Here is a 15,666-nt window from a genome sequence, read left to right as displayed (position 1 = left end):
CATGGAAATGCTTTGAAAAAACAGGAATAACATGTTTACATGAATAGCATTAAGTCTTTAATCCTAACAAAATCAAGAAAAGAATCTTATTTGCAATTGCGATAATGTCTTGAACATGGCCAAAAACGCATTCTATATATTGGTAAACCTCTATCGATTTTTGCATATTTGTAAATACATAAAAAATTACAATTAACAACAATTCACGATAATGTGTGTGTGTGTGTGTGTGTGTGTGTGTGTGTGTGTGTACACACACATACACACACACATACACCACACATACACAAAACACTCTAGCTGTAGCTGTTGGAAAAGCACACGTCACGAGAACACGCCCGACTTCCTGTGAGTTAAGGTTTGAGTACCACGCCACCATGAGAATCGTTCAAGAGGGATATAACATATCAACGCGAGCGGCGCTCGTTCATGATGCTCAACACACAGCTCGAGGTGGATGGTCCTTTTACAATATTGCATGCATCCAATTACTTTTTAGCATATACTCTTACACTTAAATCTAGATAAGTGCGGCTTGGATTATAATATCATAGTTGTTCGGTTTCTTTGTTTCCGTTGTCTGTGGTTAACGCAGCTTTAAATCCCAAACAATGTTATCACACTTGTACCAGCCTGTGCTAAAAGAGTATCTTTACATATCATCAAGTGAAATCTTAAATTGTAATGATTTTCTCCATACTAATCAAAACATTTACGGTAGTCAATTTCACGTCAAACAGTTTAAAAATTACTGTAAATATATTCTTTCAGTACGTAACATTCAGTTATGAAAGGAAAGAAAAGTGGTCGTGTTAATATTCTATTTGGTCATCAAAATATGCACAGAGACTTATAGGTTTGATACCTTTCTAACAAAATATTTGAACCTATTTATCATTCTCATCTGATGCTTGTAGGTAAGACATTTGATCATAATCTTTCGATACAGCCCATGAAGGTGCGTCTTTTGGAACCTGCCTTTCTGACATATAATTGTCAGGTTTTGATATAGTTGCCATTGATGCTCGGCGCTTAGGAGATATATTTTCTAAAAAAATGCTATCGAGTGCTCTTTTGTAAGTTGTCAACTTTTTTGACCGCCATTTCAGTTTCCTGACTCTTCGGGAAGAGCCGAATCCACTTTCGGGCATTGATGGAATTGCGTCTTTGTCGTCGTCTTCAGAACTCTGATACTCTGGCTGAAGAATGGCGCTGATTTTTTTCTTCTTTTTTTCCTTCCAGTCGGTCATCCCTAGGTCTTCAGTTGTGCACTTTAGTTTCTGAACAACAATAAAGGTATTTTTGATTTTAAGCCATGATCGCCAGGTGTGCTGAGTGTGTTCCAACTAAATTCGGTCATTAAGTTCGTTCTTATGAAAGAAATCATATTGTTCTAATATACACCTCTGACATTAGAGATTTACAAATTAAGATAGTCAAGATTGTTCGCTCATATACAACAGAGTTGTAGACTATCATGTGAGAAGACTTACCCTTTTGATTCGTTCATTACGACACATTTTTCCCTGTGTCAAGCTTCAGTTCCTCTTCTCTGCCTTGTCATTTGATCGCTGCGTGTTCGCCAGTAAGTGTAGCAGCCTCTGTTGTTTGAATAAGATAAACAGACTTTTGTGATCAATGGGAACTAGATACTTGTAAAGGAAATAGTAATTGACAAAGTCTTCTGAAAAGTCAGGTTAATTTTTGTTGATCGCTGAATGGATTGATAAAATCCTAGCTAGTCTGGAGGACTCAGTCAGCCTACCTTCAATTTCTTGAGCATTCCACGCTTTCTCTTCATAGATTGAGCGTATTTCTCCCATGAGTTTCTTCATAACAGCGCGATTTTCTGGTTCATTTGAAACTGAAAGCAGAGAATAATGATAAGTTAATATCAATGAGTTTTCATGAAACTGAAAGCGGAGAATAATAATAAGTTAATATGAAAGAGTTTTCGTGCAATAATAAGTGGATATTTCATTATTTTTTCATTAGTTATTTGACATATTGCTATAAACTTTATCAAGTATCTTTGTTTCCGTTCATCGATGGCTTACTCAAGGGCTCTGTATAGTAACCTATGTTATGAATTTCGCCTTCCCACATTGGAGAACAGGCGAAAATTGTTAGACACTCTTTTTCTTTATAAAATCCTTCACACAGTTTATAGTGTACCAGATGTCCTTGCACAGATTCATTTTAACGTTCCTGCTTTTACATTGCGTCGTGCTGTTCTTTTTAGACCAGTGTCAGCACGTACGAATATCTTGAAACACTCATTTTTATCACGATCTCAGACATATTTTAACTCTATCTGTAACAAGCAAAATTTAGATATTTTTAATAACTTAAGTAATTTTCGTCATGGATTATGTAAGATCCTTTTTTCTGAATGATTACTTTTATCTGGATGTTTTTCTGTGTGTCTTTCGCTGTGTTTGCTGTTTTTTGGTTATTTCTTATGTGAATTCTCCTGTCTGTTTGTTTACGTTGTAACTGTTAATATTTTTCGTTTTTGTATTATATTTTTATTTTCAAACGAACCTGTTATTGGGGCAACCTGTTGGTTCGAGATTAATAAAATAAAATAAAATAAAGGAAGTGTAGGTCATTTACCTTTTCTCAACGAAGCCCGTAAAGTCTTTGTGTGATATAATTCCTTTTTCTTCACTGCTCTCTGCAAAACAAATTTAGAACGAAACAGGCTGAACCATTTTCAAACAAAACAACAACGAAACGTCACTCATTTTTCATCACAAAGAAACAAATTCGTTTCAAAACTACAAAACGAAGAGTACAACGGATTTTCATTTAGGTCGCACTAAAATTTTCATACAGAACAATAATGAACAGTCACTATCGCTCCCCGTTTGCCAATTTGGCTCACGGTAAGGCGTGATGGTAGAGAACATGAACAAAGCTGGTGGGCGTGATTTGAGAAGACAACGTGCCTCATTGAAATGCACACACATCGACCAATCACGGTTTGATAAAATTTGTAGGCTACGCCCTCGCCATCCCATACGCAGTCCGACGTAATACAGATTCAAATTTGGTGTCCGTTAAGTAGGTACAGCATTTTGGACTTGTTGTGGCTCTTGCTGATGACTACTACACGTTTTAAAGGTAAGATTGTTAAATTATTTATCTTAAACACGATTGGAACTAATTTGTGATAATTGGATGAGGAATGTCGGTTTAATCAGCTAATGTAAGCTAATCTGCTTTTCTTTAAAAATGTACACTTGTTTTTATGAGTAATTTGTAATCAGCTATAGGGCACTTTTGAGAAATTTGAAAAATATGAAGATCCGATTATCCCGAAATAGTTCCAATCGTGTTCTTATTATTGATTCAATAGTACGGTTTCTGAAACGTAAAGGCATACTCCCATATCCCATTTCCTCTCTCTCTCTCTCTCTCTCTCTCTCTCTCTCTCTCTCTCTCTCTCTCTCTCTCTCAATATCAATATTTGTTATGTAAATCTTGCAATAACACGAAACACCTGCTAAGGCAAAGTTACCGTCTTTGACAATTTTCCATGAGTATTATTTTACCAGCAAATTGCACTTTTGTTAGAATCACGAAACATGCTCAGACCCGGTTTATAGAACGAAGTAGATTACTGTTTTACAATGACATGTTCCAGCTTTCCAGTATCCATCAGATGACCGCTGTCACAAATAGCACAGTTCGCCATATGTCTCATACCAGTTTCTCTACATTCCTTCTTGATATTAACCTTACTCTAAGGGGAAAGGTCATGGTGGCCATCATCAGTCAACGTGTGTCTCACTCTTGTGCTCAGTGATAACATGTTGACCCGTTTGTATATGTGAACAAATACTTGTACAGTGGAGCAGAAATTGGCGGGAAAGGATTGCCTTACCGCACATTCACAGCTAACGTGGATGTTATGTTTGCGTCTCCGGGATTTGCCGCTCGGAATTTTTGCCATCAACTGCTTTTTCTCCGCTTCAACTGCTTCAGTCTTTTGTTTTCATCATGTACAGCAATCGGGATCATATGTCTTTGCCAATGTTCGCGTTTTCTGCAATATAAGAGGAAGTTCAAAATTGTATTTGGACATCCATTTTGAATTTTGTCTGATAGATAAGCAACAAAAGCCAATCAAAAGTCTGACGATTGCGAAGACCGCGGTTTCATAGAAAACAGACATTAGCATAGCCTTCAACTTAGACAGGAAAGTTTACGTGTCAATTTAAATTGTCAGACTTACCTGATGATAATGAACTGTTATCAGAAGTATCGACAGGATTGTTCCAGAACTTTGTACTGAACGAGTATCAGTCATTAAGGTCTCGTCGCTACTGAACTAACAGAGGCAACCTCGGTCCCGACTGCGTGTTTATCATTTGTAGAATTCGACATTTCTGTGAATCGCACTAATGTAGGTTCAGAATTTCTCAACTTGTGTGACTTGCAAGGAGCTTATTAAGATGAAAAGAACACACAAAGTCGCTGTTTTTTCTATAATGTTGTTCCCAAGCCGAGAGCTATCGATATCTAGTTCTGAAGTCGTATTTCCCTCCACTTTCTAAGTAGGTCATAGCACATCCAATCAGTGGGCTGAGAATGGAATAGGCTGCATGTAACTTTCCCTCCAATTTTAACTGGTTAATCCAAACAGTTTCCTGGGAGGGGCTAGCTGTTAGTTGCACTCAAAATTCAGAGATAACAATTTGAAGCCTTCATCACTGTACATGCTGTGTACTTTGCGTGATTACCAAAATTATACTTTCTATCAATTTTGATATGCCATTTCATTGAGCTACAGTCCCTAGTCGAATGATACCGTTATTTGATCCATGGTATTACTGCGTTATGCAATTATAATATTGAAATGTTCTGAGTGTTGAGCCAAAATGAGACAGCTAGAATTCCGACCTTGACTATATCTACAGATGCAGCTGATATAGTTCTTATACACAGTCACGTGTCCTCTTAAATGCAGGGAACTTCAGGGAATATACTCTTAAATGCAGGGAACTTTAGTGAATGATGCCAATCTGCTTGATAAAACCAGGCTTACTCATTGGCTTACTTATGGCTTCCGATATTGACTTCGATTTACAAAAACGAAAAGTGAAACTGTGTTGACATTATTATAATTAGACCCCATTAACTTTTACAGCTGACGCACACGTCAAAACATTTACATGGTCATTTTTCAAGCGTCCCCGTCTCAGTTCCAGCGAAAAAAGTCAATTTAGTTAATTATAAAAGTATAAGATCGGCATCTTGTTATATGTTGAGAAAGTTGCCAAATCGAGCGACTTAAAAAGCTTGTTTAGAGTTAAAGCTAACATACCTGCTGCGAAGGCCTGTTTCCGTTCTAAATCGTTGTTGCTATAGTGACTTTAGAGCTACGTGTATACTGTCGATAAGTATATCTCGCACAAAGCGGTCATATAGGAGACCAAAGTATACTATATTATACCTCGATAGTGTAAACATATAGAAAATAATCACATAATTCAGACGCATTCAATATGTTTGTTTTCCAGAACTGAATGTCATGAAACGAATGGGCGCGAAACTGAGGGATCCGAGGAATAACGAAACATATCGAAAATGCGACCATTGTAACAGGAGACTATTACTTACAGTACCTATAGTAATCACATATTTCTGTTCTTTAACGTCACCAAAAACGCGCAGAACAGGGATCCTTTCGTAAAAGAAATAAAGAAGAGTTCTCAGACATTTCATCTAACTCCACAACATCGTTCAGCGATATTAATGCTGATGAGGCAAGCAGCAGTGAAGGTATCTTTCAAAATCGAAAATCATTATGTTTGTGCAAAAGTATACATATATGTAAGACGCTGCGAATGTACCTTGCAATCTTTGAATCATGCAATTCGCCGTGTGGAGTTCTTTTTAATTCACTGTTAACATGATTAATTAATTTACTTTTTGAGAGAAATCGATATATGTATACACTAACATGACACGTTTCTTGCAGATACCAAGTCACTCGCTAAATAACGCAAACACTCGACATAAAGAAAAAAGCTGTTGTACCAAGGAGACTGTTGTCAAGTGGAATTTCATCCACTGATGTAAGCAATGAAAATATCACCGAAGAACACACAGGTATTACCGAGATGTGGTCATCATCAGACGACAATCATAAAGAAACCAGTATCATCGCTGGAAGGAAAGACTGTTGAGATTAATTAGAAGCCCATATTACTGACGTGGACTTATGGTTTCTGTGTTTGTGGAAATCGTACAGTTTTGTGAGTGACCGCACATTTCAAACATTGGTGCTCTTTATTTGGACTTTGCTTTCAGTCGTACCACGTACATTTGATAGTGACAAATGTGTTTCACACTGATATCGATCGTTCCCAAAATCTATGTACCAAATTAGATTGTTTCTCGGCATTGAGAGAGGCGACTTTCAAAAGTTTGCAGTGTTTGATAAATGTACAACATTGGTCAATATAAGTGGTGATATCGACTTGTGTAGTAAAATGCAAGACAGTGCGATTTCCAAAGGGACGGAAATATAACACACCCTGTGGTGGTCATTTCATTGAAAAAATTAAATTGAAGTACCGTTGTAAATATTTTGTTACAATTTGCTGATAAATTCTTCAGAAATTCTGCTTAAACGACCATATTTTAAAGATAATTGTGAAAAATTGCGAAAGAGAAAGATGCCACCGAATTTTTACGCAGATATATAAGATGGAAACTAGTGGCCTAATTTTCAGGTTGTAAAAGCAACTCCATAGCAGCTCCAAATAATTATGTTGACTGGTTTCAACATTTCAAAAGACAAACCAACATTTCTTTTAGCGTTGTTTATATAGGTAGTGATTTACCCCGTCACTTACGATTTAAAAAAGAAAATTTGCTCCTTATCAGTTTGATTTCACCTTTAATGAATGAACGACATAATTTGAATGAGTTTTTAAACCACTTGTCGAAAAACAAACGACTATGGAAAAGTGGCATCATGTTAAACACATACAAACATCCTGAAGGAATCCGAATCCGTGGAGCTAATTTATGTGATATGCCGGCCAGTTGCAAACTGTGAGGATTTCTAAGCCACAGTGCAACATATATGGTGTTCAATGTGCCATAACAATTTCCAAGCGGTACGGAGGTTTGAACAATGAAATAAATTACAGCGGTTTTGAAATTGCATCATGGCCAAAACGAATGCACAAGACGCATATGCAAATGTAATAAAATTAAAAGTGCATATGCGTCTTGTGCGTTCGTTTTGGCCATGATGCAATTTCAAAACCGCTGTAATTTATTTTATTGTTCAAACCTCCGTACCGTGTGAATTTGTTTAGGCACATTGAACACCAATATGTTGCAATGTTAAGATACTGGCTTGATTTTTAACACCTTCCTATAAATTCAACTGAATTGTTGCCACGGTGCTAGCGCTGACATTGACGAATATGTACGGGAAAGAGCATTTGAGGGTGCTGGATCCTATGTTTCAGATTCTGCATCATTTTCATTGGCACTTACAACCCATTTCTGTCAACTACGAGTTATCAAAACACACTGAAGCGGCTCTGACCCCGATTCTCTATCAAAGGCAATAACATTTAGAGACCAACGTAAAAGTTCTCCATACCTTGAAATACAATGTGTCAGATTTTTCAATTTCCATATGGTTGTGTTATTTTTTCAAGTGACCTGAGTAGGAATCTCGACTTCACTTTTCAACAGAAAAATACTCTGCTTTGTATCGTGACATATTTCGTAGGCCGGCATGAAGGAGTGTAAAGGTCGCTTGGTGTCGACTTTATACGATTAATGGCTTATTGCCCCACTACTGACAGTACAATTGTAAACTTTTGTAAAGTTTGCGATAAACTTAAAATGTCAGCATACATGAGATATACGACAAAACTCAGATGTAAATCATCGATGCATTTTGTGCCATTTCCTAACATATAAGAAAGTCTAATAAGAATTATATTGAAATTTCTACATACAGGAAACACAATCCATTTGTTTACATTCCAAGTTATGACCTCAAGGACACCATCCATCATGTCGTCAGGCACAAGACAAGAGGCACTGGCGAATGTTCGCAGTTCACACTCATTTGCAAACTATGCTAGACTTCGAACACACGAAGATGGTTCTGAAGTAGTTTGTGATATAATTGGTGATATAATTATCTCGTGTGTTCCATGCAACTTTGATGGTAACGACGGTCATTACAGAAACTACATGGAAATCGACATTAATCATGGTGCATGGCTGAACCATCACATTTCACGTGCAATTTTGTGGTGATGAGTGAGTGTTGAAATAGAAGGGAAGGCGAGGCTGGTGGTTGTAGCGAAGTATCGGATCCACGAAGGTACCGAACTGCTACAAAACTACGGAACAGATCAATCAAACGCACCGGTATGGTTGAAATGTGCTGAAGATCCATAAATAGATTCTGCACATGAGAACAAAATTTTCTTGATTTAGAAATACGTGCACACGAAGCTAGTTCAACAAAGACATTTAGTATATTATTCTATCAGCACTTCAACAAGTCTTCTTGAAGAGTTCGGTCATGACGCATGCGTGAAGTAATGTTACTCGAGCAGACCATTCAGAACAATGCAACAACAACAAAAACAAATGAGGGCTACCTGCTCGAAAAAGAAATGATATTAGACTTTGGAGTGAATACATAAGAATGACTTCCGAACTTCCTCGTAGTTACCTAAACTGATTTCACTCTTTGTGTGCTGATATTGCGATTTCTTCTCAACAAGATCCTGCGTTCGAAACGGAACTAGAACTTTAAGAACCATGAACTCATGCATTAGAATTATCTTTCACGGAAACTGTTCTTCACTGTATTCTTTTGGTCCAGCAACATGATTTATTTCAATTACTCCCCTCTGGACGGCGCTATTGGTCCTTTAAAGTGAATACCGCAATAGTAATAGTTTTTATCCACGTGCTGTTCAAATACTTTCAGATCGCAATTTTTAATTTGCAATTGCATTTTTATTACCTGTATCTATAAGATTTTATATTATGTTTTACTCATGGCTCCTTCGAATTACTTTTTGGTTTTATTGTCGGTTTTTAAAGTGATTTAGTTACATGTAATATATATTGTTGTTTTGTTTTGTGTAACGACAGCACAACAATTTCCTAATGTACATGCGTGTGTATAATGGCAATAAAGTTATCTATCTATCTATCAATCAATCTATCTATCTATCTATCTATCTATCTATCTATCTGAAGTGAAATATTAATGTCATAGGTCAATCAAACCGATTGTGAAAAAATCCTACGGTCGTATACTCGTAAATCAACAGAAGATCACACTATAGTATCAAGAATAACATTATAACTGTGTATTAATGGCGCAAATACTACGATCTGATTGGTCGAGACGGTAAATATCCATGACATATTCGCAATATAACACATTTGGAAAATGCAAGAGCTCTCAGCTAGAGAAATCCCCTTTTTGACGTTTCATTCCAAATTTCAATTTAATATTATGACACAACATTAATAAACTACACCAGCAGCGAGTATACCACTCAATTTTGACCAGTTCACTATCGTTCGTGCACATATGTACATTTCGTGATGAATTGGCCAAACCTCTCGTGGTATACCGTCACTGAGTCTTATTTATTTCTCAAACATTGAATGGATGTGTACAGGAGAACACTGCTCTTATGTAGACTTTTAAACCACTTTAGTATGTGGTCCGCATAGTCTGTCTTCTTTGGTTTACGAGACATTTCTTGTTACATGTATAATGATCGTTAAACTTTTTCAGATTAGTTTAGGATAGTTTCTAACATTTTGTCATTACAGAGTTTGTTTGCATGTTCGAAAAAACAGTAATGCCATCGGAAGTTTACAGCTAGATTCATTTTTTATGCATTCATTTAGTTCTTCCCTTCTTTTCTTTTTCTCTAAATAAACAATGAGTTTCTCTCGTTTCATTAGACGATGGCATTGTGATCTGAACTTCTCAAAAATATCATAAACTGATTAAATTGGTTTTGAACAATACACTCTTCAAACAAACTCCGAACCGAGAATTAGTACAAATTATCATGCATACACATGGTTTCCATGGTTTCAAGCCATAGAGTACAATAAGTGTGACTTGGCGCACCCTACATGCAGACAAAGATAACGTATCAGAATGTAAAGAGTTCCGTGACGGTTTTTACGTTCGTGTTTTAATTATCAAAGGCCTCTTACGCCGTATTGAATTGGCCGGAAGCATTGCATTGCTCTGTGAGTTTACTTTTTGAAATTGATTTTAACACGCGTTTTCCCAACCAAACTTAATTTATGTATGCTATCAACCAGACTCTATGTGAAGTGTTTTGCTTTGACTATCTTGTTACGGTAGAAGGGGCCAGACCAGTGCTCATAGAGTCACTCTTAATGCTTAACTGCCGTGCACGATTGAATTTCCTCCGGAGAACAGAATTGTTTATTTTAATTTCAACCACGGTCATAGAGGGACCTTGGTTCAACTCTCAGTCTGTTCAGGAAGGGATGGAGGGAAAACACATGTTCAACGCATGCGTTGACGGAACACGCGAAATTCCACGAATAGCAACGGCGTGTCAGGACGTTCCTACTCTTTGTCTGTTCACTTTGGAAAAGTCAAACAACGGGAAGATTGCCTGAAAAAGGAGGTAAGTTTTGGTAGCGACGAATACTGTAAAGTTTAAAATGACAATCACACGCCTACTTTGAATCAAATACTATTGTTGCTTTGTGTTTTAAAATTATCTTTAACCAAGGAACGCCCTTACTTTATGTCGACATATTATCCAACTGTTTAGCTCGAGTGTTTAAAGTTTGCTAGAATTGGTTAAAAGGCACGCAAATGAAGATGACGCCCCATCGCAAACTTTCTTAGCTTTACGCTGCTTTAAGTTTGTACCATGTTTTGCATTTCAATTGGTCTCTAATCGTTGCATTTCAAACAATTTAAACGTGAACGATGCGCATCGTGCATCATGTTACACTAGACATCAGCTATGTATTTAAAATCTGAGTTGAATCCGAGCATGCTGGAAACATGTCCATAAATTTGAAGAGTAAAATAGATATATAGTAAACGTTGATAAAGTTTTGTCACAGGTCATGAAAGCGCAGCGCTGGATTTCCCGCGCTTATTGCCCTACGCAGATCACATGCAAATTACAGAATGAGTGATCACTCAACGTCAACCTAACTTGCGGCCGATATAGCTCGGCGATCCGCGCAATGAATGGAAACGATGTACAGCATTTAACATCTAGCAAAGATTCCTGAAATAGTATATTTATCAATTATGACAAATGAAATATATCATATATGCAAATTCATGCTAATGTCAACAGCACATCAAATTTAAGAGCCATCAGACCAATACAAAGAAATTTAGCTACAAATTTGCATATGCAAATTCCGTAATCATTTTAAGCAACTGAATAAGGCAATCCCTAGCAACTACCACTTTGATTGCTATCAAACAATTTCAGAGAAGAATTTCACATAAAGCAAGTTCATTGTGTAGTATAAATATTTCAGCACAGCAAAAGGAGCAAAGGACATTTCCAATGGGAATGCTCAGTTTCATTTTTGAACAGATTTGTTTTTTTCTGACGACACAAAAACATTCTACAAGTTGCATTTGTTCTCATTTCGTAATGATTTGATTATACACGTCTGGGGGACTTACAAATGAAATTTCAAATAAAATTTGGTAAACAATATCAGATTCTACCTTCGGTAATTATGGATTAAATATCAGAGCTACCTGACTAATGCTATTGTTTCACATTTTCAAGCTCATTTGAACATTTTTGGACAAGTAAATGTTTTTCTCCTCAGTGTGCAGAAGTATAAATTTATACTGTCAATGTTCGCTATCATTTAGGTCAGGATACGAAAACCGTGAAGACATTTACAAACCAAAAAATGAAAGCTGTAATAGAAGCAGTTGCAGTAAGATACATATTTTCTGACTAACACTGGCAACGTTAGCTTTAGATTTCAATAATTTAAACCATATATGTAAATGTGTACAAATCTTGAGTAACATACCTATTAAATGTTAAAGCTACTCGGTGAAATCAAAGAAAAATCTTTGAAAAAATGACAAAATAGGATGAAAAATTTACATATGCAAATGTATTATTTAATTTGAAAGATAAGTAATGACAGAAAAATGAGTGGTTAAACGTAAAAATTCACTAATCATAGAAACTATGTCCTTAAAAAATACCGCTGACCTTACAGGTCAGTCGTATTGACAAATACATGAAATGTCAATGAAATAAAAGTAAACAATAATTGAAGAAATTCCTTACCTACTATTGGTTATACAAGCACCGTCTACAAATTTGCAACTTATTGTAGATATTAATCAATACCTAAACAGGTCAACTTTGGTGCAGTGTCTTCAACTATGAGTCAGAAGTCTATGACACATTATTATCAGATGAAAGCCTACCGCACAGATAGAAACTCAGCAACAGAGGATGGACGATGGACAATAGAGTAACCACACAGTTACGAGTGTAGTGATACATAGCGGCCGCCGCCCTTTATTCTATGCATACTACGCGGCGGCCGCTATGTATCACTACACTCGTAACTGTGTGTAACCATTACGTTTACTGTTTTGTAGATAACACTGTAGATATGAAGAACCGACTTATTCGAGTGTTTGCATAGAACACACAAGTATGGTGTGGAGACTGAAGTTAATTGGGAGAGCACTCTAGCTGGACAAACCATGTATGCAGACAGATACCAGTCTGTTTTATGGACATACAAGGATAAATAGTGGTATGTAGTGTCCCATGATAGAAGTCTGTTTTTGTGAAAGACAAGACTTACTTCAAGGTTATTCACTTCTAAGAAATGCACGCCCTTTAACTTTTACACGACATGACCCTTGAAATCGGAGTGAAGACACTAAGAAATACATTTGAGTGTTTGATAGAATACACAACGAAAGGGTTAAAATTACTTATTGTCATGATTGTAGAGACTGAATTTGATTAAGGATGAAGATAATTAGTCCCGGCTTCCTTCATATATATATACAGCAGGCTAGGCAGTGATATGTTGAATTTTCTGTATAATTTTGATTCTGGTACTCGTAATCATGACATGAAAGGCAATATGTTGTATGGTATCCATGACTCAGTGTTTTTATTTTATGTAAATATGTTTTCATCAAACTTGCATATGACAAAGTAAAAACTAGTATTCGATAGACGCTTCTGTCTGACACAAATGTCGTAGTGGCTGCTTTACAAAAAACTGATCAGCATTCGTCTGCATTCATTGTATCATATTTCGTCTACACGGAGTCAGCGGAGTGTTCAGTATTAACCGACACTAAACTGTTCAGATATCATCAACATGATATTACGGTATTTCGGCACCTCAGCTCTCGTCGTCGTAAACTTAAAGCCTCTTTACGGCAACAGCTTAAGGGAAATTATGGTCTGACTCGCGAGAATTCTCAGTTCCGTGTTCTATCCCAACACTCAAATAAGTCGGTTCTTTTCATTCACGATGTTATTTACAAAACTTGTGTGCGAAGAACAAAAAAGTAAACGTAATGTATACGCGACTGTCCATCCTCCGTAGCTGTAAATTGTAAATTATATTTTTCTACATATGGGCCTGGAAAGTAACCCACGAAAACACACAAATATCTTTCACAATCGCATGGAAAACCACGACACATCCGTTACTAAGTAACAGGTGCCTTACAGGTCGTTTCGCGAAGCTGTTATAATGAATTAGGCAAAAAATGCTACACAGGCCACGCGAACTGGCGTCACACGTGTCACAAACTCGCGCGCCTGTCATGGTCCGCTCGCACGGGTTGTTATTTGACTACTATCTCCCACTTATCCTGGGGGGGGGGGGGGGGGTACTACCATAGAAAGGCTGTACGGGTGTGTGTCAGCAAATCCCTAACAATGGGTCATATTTTGGGAATATACATGGGTAAATGTTCTCAACTTAGGCGGCACACCCAGTATGAAAATATCAGGAGTATCCCTCTCGGGCCACTAATATCTGATTTCCGTGAGCATTTGGGCTGCTCGAACAAGAAATGGCAAGCGAAGATGAGGAGCTGTGCATTTGCCTGGGTTGTCTGGAATTCCACTTTTATTTGATTGGCCCTGACCTACAGTCCTACGGCTGTACACAAAAATAATCACCATGATTCCCTTTTTTTCACGGGTAGCCCTCTATTTAAATGAAGGCATAATGAACAACATTCTGCTGCCAATGCAAGACGTGAAGCAACTGTTGCAAAGCTTCTGTAACCATGTAGCACTTTTCTTTCAGTTGTTGTTGCTAGCGATAACGGTCACGATGGTAAGCTCATATGGATGTCACAGCTGCCTCTGCGGAAAAGGTCAGTAGGTCTACTACACTAAACACAGGGTATTTATAGCGCTGATGAATATCATATTCGCCATTGCTCGACAACAAATAACTAAAGAAATGATGTGTTCTATCGGTCTAACACTCAGTTGCATTATGTCTTTACTTAATCTACAAATATCACGTTTATGTTCTCAGTTTCATGTGTTGATGAGTCAACAATGGTCAACATATGAAATGGAACGAATTTATACAACGCATTGTAAATCACAGGTGAAGACCTTACAGCTGTGCACATTTGCTTGTGTTGTGACAGTACGCCGATGAACCAAATACGATATTGAGTACAAAACTTTATCTTACAGAGAAGAAATGGAAACCTCGAACAAAAGAATACACAAAGTTGAAAAGTTGCAAGTTCAGAATGAAAAAAAGTAAAAAGAAGAGCCATGGCTTAGCGCGACAGGATTCTACAAGGATTCTACATGGATATCAACGAGTTAAACTGCACACCGGGACAAACTGCCGTGTCACAAAGTTATGCTCTCATGGTGATAGAAAGAATACGAAATCTTTAAAAAACAATTAGCAAATAAGTTGTCAGCTGGAGGATCACTTCTTACAAAACAGCTATCGGATGATATTTATATCACGAAATATCTATCGGATATTTCACACATGACTAATGGCGTGCCGCATAGGTACGCTATATCACTCGTTGAAAAAATGGAGGGACTTGAAGAAATGCTTATAAATATATCATTGGTCAATGAGAATATGTCCGATGGGGTCCCTTTGGATTTCTCCGATTTATCCAATGTAAAATCACATATTTCATCACCCATTACTAGTCGGTGCAATGTTGGCTCTATTGAAAGTGCATCACACTTATCCCGAGATAGCAGAGTACATCGCAGTTTTTAGCTGAAAGACCACGGCGTCAAGCGCATATGATCAGAATGTGCAAAAAAAATCATCAGAGTTAGAAATTTTTTGAAAAATTTATTACTTTCAAATATTGACCGCAAGTGTGTATAAGTGAGAATGGCGTGCAAAAAAAACGCTTTACCTCTGTAAAAATTGATGTCAACAACAGTACTCTTGTGTTATCTCGGAAACAACGTCACGTATATTCTTTTTTAATTGAAGTCATCGTATACGTCTACAAATAAATGAACTTTATTCTGTAATCCTTGACATATCATTCCATATTTTCATTGTCAATGATTTGCCTGTTTCTGGGCTGCAATCCTTGACAAA

At 37.0% G+C, this 15,666-nt stretch overlaps 2 long non-coding RNA genes across 2 annotated transcripts; both read left to right on the top strand.

Moving 5' to 3' along the window:
- Positions 1–5,697: 5,697 nt before the first annotated feature.
- LOC139146116 (uncharacterized) lies at positions 5,698–9,060 on the top strand. Its single transcript, XR_011555085.1, has 3 exons — positions 5,698–5,790; positions 5,990–6,266; positions 8,000–9,060. It is a non-coding gene; the product is annotated as an uncharacterized lncRNA (long non-coding RNA).
- Positions 9,061–10,571: 1,511 nt separating this feature from the next.
- On the top strand, positions 10,572–14,437 carry LOC139146114 (uncharacterized). The gene is made up of 3 exons (XR_011555084.1): positions 10,572–10,694; positions 12,680–12,840; positions 14,368–14,437. It is a non-coding gene; the product is annotated as an uncharacterized lncRNA (long non-coding RNA).
- The last annotated feature ends 1,229 nt before the right edge of the window (positions 14,438–15,666 follow it).

This window comes from Ptychodera flava, chromosome 12 (assembly GCF_041260155.1).
Source record: "Ptychodera flava strain L36383 chromosome 12, AS_Pfla_20210202, whole genome shotgun sequence".
Classification (NCBI taxonomy): Eukaryota; Metazoa; Hemichordata; class Enteropneusta; family Ptychoderidae; genus Ptychodera; species Ptychodera flava.
Note: the sequence above shows the minus strand (reverse complement) of the source record. Positions and strands in the feature narration are given on the sequence as shown.